Raw genomic sequence first — 10412 nt, forward strand, 5'->3', positions numbered from 1 at the left:
TTGGTGACGATGTAGTTGCAGAAGTTGTGGATGGACTTGTTTTGTTAACTTGATGTTTGACTGGTTGTTGCTGATGTGGTTGGTGACGATGTCGTTGCAGAAATTGTGGATGGACTTGTTGCTGTTGAACTAGTTGTTTGACTGGTTGTTGCTGATGTGGTTGGTGACGATGTAGTTGCAGAAGTTGTGGATGGACTTGTTGCTGTTGAACTAGATGTTTGACTGGTTGTTGTTGATGTGGTTGACGATGAAGTAGCAGAAGTTGTAGATGGACTTGTTGCTGTTGAACTAGATGTTTGACTGGTTGTTGCTGATGTGGTTAGTGACGATGTAGTTGCAGAAGTTGTGGATGGACTTGTTGAGGTTGAACTTGATGTTTGAGTGGTTGTTGCTGATGTGGTTAGTGACGATGTAGCTGCAGAAGTTGTGGAGGGACTTGTTGAGGTTGAACTTGATGTTTGACTGGATGTTGTTGATGTGGTTGGTGACGATGTAGTTGCTGAAGTTGTGGATGGATTTGTTGCTGTTGAACTAGATGTTTGACTGGTTGTTGCTGATGTGGTTGGTGACGATGTAGTTGCAGAAGTTGTGGATGGACTTGTTGTAGAACTTGATGTTTGACTGGTTGTTGCTGATGTGGTTGGTGACGATGTAGTTGTAGAAGTTCTGGATGGACTTGTTGCTGTTGAACTAGTTGTTTGACTGGTTGTTGCTGATGTGGTTGGTGACGTTGTAGTTGCAGAAGTTCTGGATGGACTTGTTGCTGTAGAACTAGTTGTTTGACTGGTTGTTGCTATGTGGTTGGTGACGATGTAGTTGCAGAAGTTGTGGATGGACTTGTTGTGTTGAACTTGATGTTTGACTGGTTGTTCCTGATGTGGTTGGTGACGATGTAGTTGCAGAAGTTTTCGATGGACTTGTTGCTGTTGAACTAGACGTTTGACTGGTTGTGGCTGATGTGGTTGGTGACGATGTAGTAGCAGAAGTTGTGGATGGATTTGTTGCTGTTGAACTAGATGTTTGACTGGTTGTTGCTGATGTGGTTGGTGACGATGTAGTTGCTGAAGTTGTGGATGGACTTGTTGCTGTTGTTGAACTAGGCGTTTGACTGGTTGTGGCTGATGTGGTTGGTGACGATGTAGTTGCAGAAGTTGTGGATGGACTTGTTGTTGTAGAACTTGATGTTTGACTGGTTGTTGCTGATGTGGTTGGTGACGATGTAGTTGCAGAAGTTGTGGATGGACTTGTTGCTGTTGAACTTGATGTTTGACTGGTTGTTGCTGATGTGGTTGGTGACGATGTACTTGCAGAAGTTGTGGAGGGACTTGTTGAGGTTGAACTTGATGTTTGACTGGATGTTGCTGATGTGGTTGGTGACGATGTAGTTGCAGAAGTTGTGGAGGGACTTGTTGAGGTTGAACTTGATGTTTGACTGGTTGTTGCTGATGTGGTTGGTGACGATGTAGTTGCAGAAGTTGTGGAGGGACTTGTTGAGGTTGAACTTGATGTTTGAATGGTTGTGGCTGATGTGGTTGGTGACGATGTAGTTGCAGAACTTGTGGATGGACTTGTTGCTGTTGAACTTGATGTTTGACTGGTTGTTGCTGATGTCGTTGGTGACGATGTAGTTGCAGAAGTTGTGGATGGACTTGTTGTTGTAGAACTTGATGTTTGACTGGTTGTTGCTGATGTGGTTGGTGACGATGTAGTTGCAGAAGTTGTGGTTGGACGTGTTGTTGTTGAACTTGATGTTTGACTGGTTGTTGCTGATGTGGTTGGTGACGATGTAGTTGCAGAAGTTGTGGAGGGACTTGTTGAGGTTGAACTTGATGTTTGACTGGATGTTGCTGATGTGGTTGGTGACGATGTAGTTGCAGAAGTTGTGGATGGACTTGTGGATGTTGAACTAGATGTTTGACTGGTTGTTGCTGATGTGGTTGGTGATGATGTAGTTGCAGAAGTTGTGGATGGACTTGTTGGTGCTGATGTGGATGTTTGACTGCCTGTTGTTGTGGTATTGGTTTTTGCCATTACCAAGGCATGAACAACTAAAAAGGTAGAATATAATATTTCATCTTTATTCATATTTTATGTGAGTTTTTTTGCAGTCATTCAGTTTTATCTGATATTATTGTTTTCGAAATCTAATTCAATTTGTTATTTAAGTTTTGCAGTTGGTCCTTTTATTGGTGGCAGTAAACACAGATTGATTTAAGGAACTTCACATTTTCATTTAAAATATTTAGTCATATATAAATAGATATAGTCATGTATTTATTTATTTTTAATGTTTGCAACTACTTACCATATGACACTGACTACTGTTGATTTTTCAGTAATTTAAAATATCTGTATTAATTCAAAGTTGCTGAAAAATTATTTCACATAAATTGTTCCATGATGTAGTATTCCTGGGTCTGATTTAAGATATTTTCATTTTTCATTGTATTTGTTCTGAATATTAAACTTAATATTATGCTTACCTGATAAAATGAGCAAAGCTGATATATGCCATCTCACACTCATCTTTTCTTTCTGTTAATGTGTAAAATCAAACATACATTTATTTCAGAATTATAACTCTTGTGAGACATTATTTTAAGTCAATTTATGAAATGCTGGTGATGCATTTTTGTTGTTTTACATTCCTTAATTTCTATGATACAGAGACATTCATATGGGCTAATTTTAAGATTAAAATCACTTTATCATCAAACTATATTACATTTTAAAACACCATAATCTAAACAAGCTTCTCATTATCATGGTAAAATGTGTTTTTGCCTCTCCGTGTTAGACAAACAATATTTTTAACTGTATTGAAACATAAGATTAAAGATCACAAGATTAAAAATCAAAAACAATTTCAAACATTTCCTCATTACCTATTATGAGAATAATATTTGCAAGATTTACAGATATAATCCTGTTTGTATGTATGTATATATATATATATATAAGAGAAATAGAAATAAAGCTCTAAAATCCCACCTTGACTTCAAAGATTTTCTAGTATCTTTAGGTGAATCCTCCTCTGTGATGCTGCTGCTTGCTCCCTCAGTGTAACTGGCCACATTTATAAGGTGGACTTTTCAAAGGTACTTTAGTAAGTGACGCAGTAAATATGTGATCCATGTTTTAGAAATGTTCTGACGCATTGCAATAAATTCCCAGGATATTGTCGTGGGTTATTATTTGCATCATACATTTGTATAGGAAGAAGTCCAACAAGTGAAACAAGTGCATGTTTTCACATTTATAAATAAAAAACAATAAACCTGCAGGTTGACTGGGTGGGGACATTCACAGGACAATAGGCAAAGACACACCTTTTTAGGTTGTTGTTCCAGCAGGCTATACACAATACAATAAATACACTGGTACCAAGGAGCAATTCAGAGACAAACTAATGTGTCTGCTGTTGCTCTGTGGGTTTAAACTGGATTACATGGATAAAACGAATACATTCAAAATAGATATTCCGACATATTGCTGCAATCAAGCCGAAGCCTTTGCTTTTGAGTCAAATTTGTAAACCGGAATCTTGAAAAAAAAGCATAATATATGTGTTAGTCACAATATTAGAATGGGGGTGTTGTGCTAGTCAATGTTTTGAAAATTGTTTTTCACCTACCAATCTTGTTATTCTAGCTGTACTGGAGTGTGCCTCGCAAATACATAAATTTTCCTAATCACCCCAGCATGTTCAAACTCCAACTTGTTATAGTTGGAGTTTGGAGTAGGTTATAATTGCTTTCAAGACATGAAAAACTCAATCAATCAATCTTTATTTATATAGCGTCTTTTACAATCAAAATTGTTTCAAGGCGCTTTACAGAATCCCAGGGCCTAACCCCAGACAAGCAACAGTGGCAGGAAAAACTCCCCTTTAACAGGAAGAACCTTGAGCAGGACCAGGCTCATGTCGGGGGACCGTCCTGCTGATGGCCGGCTGGATAGAGAGAGAGAAGGAAGAGGACAGGTAGAGGATAGAATAAGTAGGAGAGGAGAGGAGAGGATGGGCATAGAGCATAGAAATACATACAAAAATACATTATATTGAGTAAGCTGTTGGTTGAGTGGGTCAGCAGGGTCGGAGGTCATTATGCAGCTCTGAAGGCAGCGATACCTGTAAATGAATATAGAAGGAAGGGGGGGGCAGAAAAACTACACAAGAAATAGCATCACTAGTCTACTTGATGAGGAGGAGAGGAGAGGAGAGGAAACCATGACCCAGTGCGGTGACAGAGGCCTGTCAGATGATCATGTTTCTTGACCCCGGCAGCCTTGGCCTATAGCAGCATGACTAAGATGTTAACCTAATGATTAGACGACCCCCTAAGTATGATAATTTGTATGTCTATGATAGTAACTGGAACTACAGAGTTAGTAACATGAGCTTTTTCAAAGAGGTAGGTTTTAAGTCTAATTTTTAAAGTAGAGATGGAGTCAGCCTCCCGTACCTGGACAGGGAGCTGTTAACAACTCATGTAAACTCATGTTAATAGGAGAGGCCTGGAAATGTCATAGAATTTAACCCCCGGTTTGAGGGCCCGTAGCTCTGGCATATATTCACCTAAAAAGACCATTGTCTTGCCCGCAGGGGGCATTTCTTTGGCACCTGGAAATGCCCATTCGACCTCTTTCAGCTCAAGTTGGAGCGAAAGACCACATGTCCTAGAGCAGAGCAGGAGAAAAATTCTGATCAAAAATTTCGCTAACAGATCGCCATAACTCTGTTCCGGAAGCTCCTACGAGCATAGAAAATACATAATTTTGTAGCTATGAGCCTCGACTAACCCAAGAATGTCACTTTGAGAACGTTAAATTAACCAGCGCCTTGTAAAACGAGCTGATGCGCCGAATGGTCCGCTCAAATCTCCTTTTAACTTAATACAAAACAGAGCAGGGAAAAACGGCTCAGAACTGATCAAAGCTTCGTGTTTAACTCGTCGTTTCTCCGTCACGGGATGAGCTAAAAATATGAAACGCACATGGATGTAATTTAAAGCCTTGCGGTTCTAACGAGCATGGACTTGATAAAATTGGAGGGTGTTAAGCAGTCAAAATCGGCGTTTCAATATGGGTTCTGATCACAAATCTGCGTGGAGGGGTGAGCTGCTCACAACCAGCTCACAGCACAATATCAGAGGAAGGAGCACAGGAAGGTGGGGAAGGAAAGAATGACCTTTGTGCCACTTGGGGTCTGGACCCCAGAATCATAGAGCTAAGTCAGATACCCAGTATATTAACTCTTTGACAAGAACTAGTTATAAGATGTCATGGTGATGCCAGAGGTAATAATAAGCTTTTATAAGATGATGTCTTTTGAATATGCAATCAAGGTCAAAAGTTGCTTTGGTTCAGACCAATTGGCAATGGCAATAGTTGTTACAGTGGCGGCTATAGAAGCAGCTGCTTTGCATGGTCTTGTGAACTTCTGCAGTACATACTTGACATCGATACTTTGAAGTAATCATTGCTGCTGATGCTGGCCGAGGCAAATTCATTGTGGAATACCTTTCTGTCCCAAGTCCATTTCACAAGAGCAGGAGATTTCAAGGACTAAGAAGTACGCAAATTGAGACAAAACCAATTTTTAAAAAACCACAACTGTTACAATGACAAGAGGAAACATGAGAACAACTACAATTGTGAGTCATTATTTTATTATTCTGATCTTTGCAGATTAGACAGGACAGAATCTCAAATAAATAGTAATTTCAAAGAATAAATAATTAACATATTAAATACATGAGAGGTATACACATTTTCTGAAATATTTGACAGTTGTCATCATTAGTCATCTTGTCTTAGTGATTGTGATGTATGCTACATTGTAATAGAATATGAGGTAAAAGAATGTGAATTATAATAAAATGTTAATAATCAAGAGGAAGATCTTTTGTGTAATATAGAAAAACATCAATTTTTGCTTACTGCTGTTACAGTGTTTCTGTAGGCAACTAATATCAAACTCTATTGGTAATTTGACAGTAACCATGACAACAGTATCAGAGAGAATGCAGTGATGAGACTGATGTTCTGCCTAACTCCGCTTGAAGCTGAAAATAGAAGAAATTTTCGGTTGAGGAGAAAGTCAACAATGGGGTAAAAAAAGTGCCTGGTACATTTTCATACCTATGCCATCTACAGAGATGGAGCTGCCTTCAATGTCAAAACCAGTGACAATCGAGGATGCGTTAATCAAAACACTGGCAATCACGGTGTGATGAGGGACAGCCGTACTGTCAAAGCCGAGTGTCATGTCATTGATGACTGAGCCATTTCTGCAGAAACAGAGAGGGAACTTCATAGTGACTTGTCAGAATTATGACACGATGGTTAATTTGGGAAATCGACAAACAAATTACCTAAATGATACCACTTCCATGAACCTAAAGGAAGAAAATTGTGCCTGGAACAATGGTTGAAGCTGCAGAAAAAGAAAATAAACCACAAATTAAACAAATCCTTCTTCTTTGATTTGCAATAGGTGTGGAGCAGTGATGAGCAGCTTCAAAACCCAAACTTTTGACAGCATACCTGTGATTTTATCATTGAAGCTCGACTTTTAAAAGCTTCAGAAGATGTATCCTGCAGGTCACTTGAAAATGTGCTGAGACGTGATCTAAATGACACACTTATTGTAACAGCTGCAGATGTGGTTGTTGTCATGGCAGGAGTTGTAGTTGCTGCAACTGTGGTTGTTGTAGTTGCTGCAACTGTGGTTGTTGTAGTTGCTGCAACTGTGGTTGTTGTAGTTGCTGCAACTGTGGTTTTGCAGTTGCAGGCTCAGTAGTTGAAGGAACTGGACCAGCTGTAAAAATATTTTAATAGATTATTGACTGAAACCAAAAACTTTGTCTTTCTTTGATTTCTTTGCGTTTACTTACATATAGTTTGGATTGAGGATGCAGACAGAGCCACACTTAAGGTCTCATTGCTACTTGCTGCAATTGCTAAAGTTTCAGCAACTTCGTCATTATTTGGGAGGTCAGAAATGGGGATATTGTTGCGGAGCACAACCCCGATCAGCTGCAGTTGCATCTTCTTGTAGACGCACAGCACGGCTACATTAAAAGACAGAAATCAGAGGTATTGAGAGAGATCTGTAGATTTCTAATGTTCAAATTAACACAGGAAACACAAAAAATACATGATGACCTGTATTCAGTTATTGACTGAAAAATACTTACCGGAATTGTTTCACAAAGCAGCGGACAAATCTCGTTCCATATTTACTTGTGTAGATACGTGTACACTGTAAAAAGTGAATAATGGAAATGAATTATTAAAAATGTATAACACTATAACATGTATGTTTTTGAACCATCAAAAATTAATTGAAACATGACATTTTCTTATACTTCCAAGGTTTGCACTGGTGTATGACTGAATTACAACTTGGACTTCGACTGACTTGGATTCAATTTGGATCCAAATTGATTAAATTCAACAACCAACTAATTAATATTATTAAATTTAACAACTGACTTGAATGGACTTAATTGTGAATACTTTGACATTTCTTTAATTGAAATTCTAAAAGTCAATAATGGAAAGGATTGTATACAAAGGTCAACATACCGTGTCTATTACTCGACTTTCAAGTTCTTTGTATGTTGTGCTGTTTGGGTTAGTCAGTTCTTCTCGAAAAGTCTCTTGAGGTAAAGTTGCTGAAACAATATAGATTGGCTCAACACCTGAACTTGCTGATGTGGTTGGTGACGATGTAGTTGCAGAAGTTGTGGATGGACTTGTGGATGTTGAACTAGATGTTTGACTGGTTGTTACTGATGTGGTTGGTGACGATGTAGTTGCAGAAGTTGTGGATGGACTTGTTGTTGAACTAGATGTTTGACTGGTTGTTGATGATGTTGTTGGTGACGATGTAGTTGTAGAACTTGTGGATGGACTTGTTGTTGTTGAACTAGATGTTTGACTGGTTGTTGGTGATGATGTAGTTGCAGAAGTTGTGGATGGACTTGTGGATGTTGAACTAGATGTTTGACTGGTTGTTGATGATGTTGGTGACGATGTAGTTGTAGAACTTGTGGATGGACTTGTTGTTGTTGAACTAGATGTTTGACTGGTTGTTGATGATGTTGTTGGTGACGATGTAGTTGTAGAACTTGTGGATGAACTTGTTGTTGTTGAACTAGATGTTTGACTGGTTGTTGGTTGATGAGTAGTTGCAGAAGTTGTGGATGGACTTGTTGTAGAACTTGATGTTTGACTGGTTGTTGCTGATGTGGTTGGTGACGATGTAGTTGCAGAAGTTGTGGATGGACTTGTTGCTGTTGAACTTGATGTTTGACTGGTTGTGCTGATGTGGTTGGTGATGATGTAGTTTCAGAAGTTGTGGATGGACTTGTTGCTTTTGAACTTGATGTTTGACTGGTTGTTGTTGATGTGGTTGGTGACAATGTAGTTGCAGAAGTTGTGGATGGACTTGTTGCTGTTGAACTTGATGTTTGACTGGTTGTTGCTGATGTGGTTGGTGACGATGTAGTTGCAGAAGTTGTGGAGGGACTTGTTGAGGTTGAACTAGATGTTTGACTGGTTGTTGCTGATGTGGTTGGTGACGATGTAGTTGCTGAAGTTGTGGATGGACTTGTTGCTGTTGAACTAGGCGTTTGACTGGTCGTGGCTGATGTGGTTGGTGACGATGTAGTTGCAGAAGTTGTGGATGGACTTGTTGCTGTTGAACTAGATGTTTGACTGGTTGTTGCTGAAGTGGTTGGTGACGATGTAGTTGCAGAAGTTGTGGATGGACTTGTTGGTGCTGATGTGGATGTTTGACTGCCTGTTGTTGTGGTATTGGTTTCTGCCATCACTAAGGCATGAACAACTAAAAAGGTAGAATATAATATTTCAATCTTTATTCATATTTTATGTGAGTTTTTTTGCAGTCATTCAGTTTTATCTGATATTATTGTTTTAGTAATGTAATTCAATTTGTTATTTAACTTTTGCAGTTGGTCCTTTTATCGGTGGCAGTAAACACAGATTGATTTAAGGCACTTCACATTTTCATTTAAAATATTTAGTCATATATAAATAGATATAGTTATGTATTTATTTATTTTTAATGTTTGCAACTACTTACCATATGACACTGACTACTGTTGATTTTTCAGTAATTTAAAATATCTGTATTAATTCAAAGTTGCTGAAAAATTATTTCAGATAAATTGTTCCATAATGTAGTATTCCTGGGTCTGACTTAAGATATTTTCATTTTTCATTGTATTTGTTCTGAATATTAAACTTAATATTATGCTTACCTGATAAAATGAGCAAAGCTGATATATGCCATCTCACACTCATCTTTTCTTTCTGTTAATGTGTAAAATCAAACATAAATTTATTTCAGAATTATAACTCTCTTGTGAGACATTATTTTAAGTCAATAGATGAAATGGTGGTGATGCATTTTTGTTGTTGTACATTCCTTAATTTCTATGATACAGAGACATTCATATGGGCTAATTTTAAGATTAAAATCAATTGATCAAACTATATGATTTTAAAACACCATAATCCAAACAAGCTTCTCATTATCATGGTAAAATGTGTTTTTGCCTCTGTGTTACACAAACAATATTTTTAACTGTATTGAAACATAAGATTAAAGATCACAAGATTAAAAATCAAAAACAATTTAAAACATTTCCTCATTACCTATTATTAGAATAATATTTTCAAGATTTACAGATACAATCCTATTTGTATATGTATATATAAGAGAAATAGAAATAAAGCTCTAAAATCCCACCTTGACTTCAAAGATTTTCTAGTATCTTTAGGTGAATCCTCCTCTGTGATGCTGCTGCTTGCTCCCTCAGTGTAACTGGCCACATTTATAAGGTGGACTTTTCAAAGGTACTTTAGTAAGTGACGCAGTAAATAGGTGAGCCATGTTTTAGAAATGTTCTGACGCATTGCAATAAATTCCCATAATATTTTCGTGGGTTGTTTTTTGCATCATACATTTGTATAGAAGAAGTCCAACAAGTGAAACAAGTGCATGCTTCCACATTTATAAATAAAAAACAATAAACCTGCAGGTTGACTTGGTGGGGACATTTACAGGACAATAGGCAAAGACACACCTTTTTAGGGTGTTGTTCCAGCAGGCTATACACAATACAATAAATACACTGGTACCAAGGAGCAATTCAGAGACAAACTAATGTGTCTGCTGTTGCTCTGTGGGTTTAAACTGGATTACATGGATAAAACAAATACATTCAAAATAGATAATCTGACATTGCTGCAATCAAGCCGAAGCCTTTGCTTTTGAGTCAAATTTGTAAACCAGAATCTTGAAAAAAAGCATAATATATGTGTTAGTCACAATATTAGAATGGGGGTGTTGTGCTAGTCAATGTTTTGAAAATTGTTTT

At 37.8% G+C, this 10412-nt stretch overlaps 2 long non-coding RNA genes across 2 annotated transcripts; both read right to left on the reverse strand.

Moving 5' to 3' along the window:
* Positions 1-5652: 5652 nt before the first annotated feature.
* LOC130522620 (uncharacterized) lies at positions 5653-8042 on the reverse strand. Its single transcript, XR_008949657.1, has 7 exons — positions 7591-8042; positions 7200-7264; positions 6897-7073; positions 6547-6820; positions 6375-6436; positions 6142-6290; positions 5653-6065 (listed from the first exon to the last, which is right to left on the reverse strand). It is a non-coding gene; the product is annotated as an uncharacterized LOC130522620 (long non-coding RNA).
* Positions 8043-8516: 474 nt separating this feature from the next.
* Positions 8517-9879, reverse strand: LOC130522621 (uncharacterized). Its single transcript, XR_008949658.1, has 3 exons — positions 9782-9879; positions 9291-9342; positions 8517-8854 (listed from the first exon to the last, which is right to left on the reverse strand). It is a non-coding gene; the product is annotated as an uncharacterized LOC130522621 (long non-coding RNA).
* Positions 9880-10412: the final 533 nt, after the last annotated feature.

Source organism: Takifugu flavidus, chromosome 3 (assembly GCF_003711565.1).
Source record: "Takifugu flavidus isolate HTHZ2018 chromosome 3, ASM371156v2, whole genome shotgun sequence".
In the NCBI taxonomy this organism is placed as follows: domain Eukaryota; kingdom Metazoa; phylum Chordata; class Actinopteri; order Tetraodontiformes; family Tetraodontidae; genus Takifugu; species Takifugu flavidus.